At 47.2% G+C, this 235-nt stretch overlaps 1 protein-coding gene across 1 annotated transcript in view; it reads right to left on the bottom strand.

Moving 5' to 3' along the window:
- The window catches only part of LOC119594630 (follistatin-related protein 5-like), a gene marked incomplete at both ends in the record, with an annotated part of 70881 nt that overhangs the window by 33527 nt on the left and 37119 nt on the right, over positions 1–235 (bottom strand).

A 235-nucleotide genomic window follows, 5' to 3' on the forward strand; every position in this document is an offset into this window, starting at 1 on the left:
CTAGCCAAACCTAATCAGTTAATGCAAAATATCCTCCATTGCAGCTGCAACATCATGCTTACTGGTCGGCCTGCCCCTATGGCTCGTTTCGGACTCTGTTGATTATGTCAACAGAGGCCGAGCAGGAAGTGACGGCTCAATTAAACATGGCTTGTTAATTAGCAACGACATCTCATATGGCGACTGCTGGCAACTCTGCGTAATAAATTTCGCCTCGTGTCATCCGCTTTCCGAT

The sequence above is a fragment of the Penaeus monodon genome, chromosome 34 (assembly GCF_015228065.2).
Source record: "Penaeus monodon isolate SGIC_2016 chromosome 34, NSTDA_Pmon_1, whole genome shotgun sequence".
In the NCBI taxonomy this organism is placed as follows: Eukaryota; Metazoa; Arthropoda; class Malacostraca; order Decapoda; family Penaeidae; genus Penaeus; species Penaeus monodon.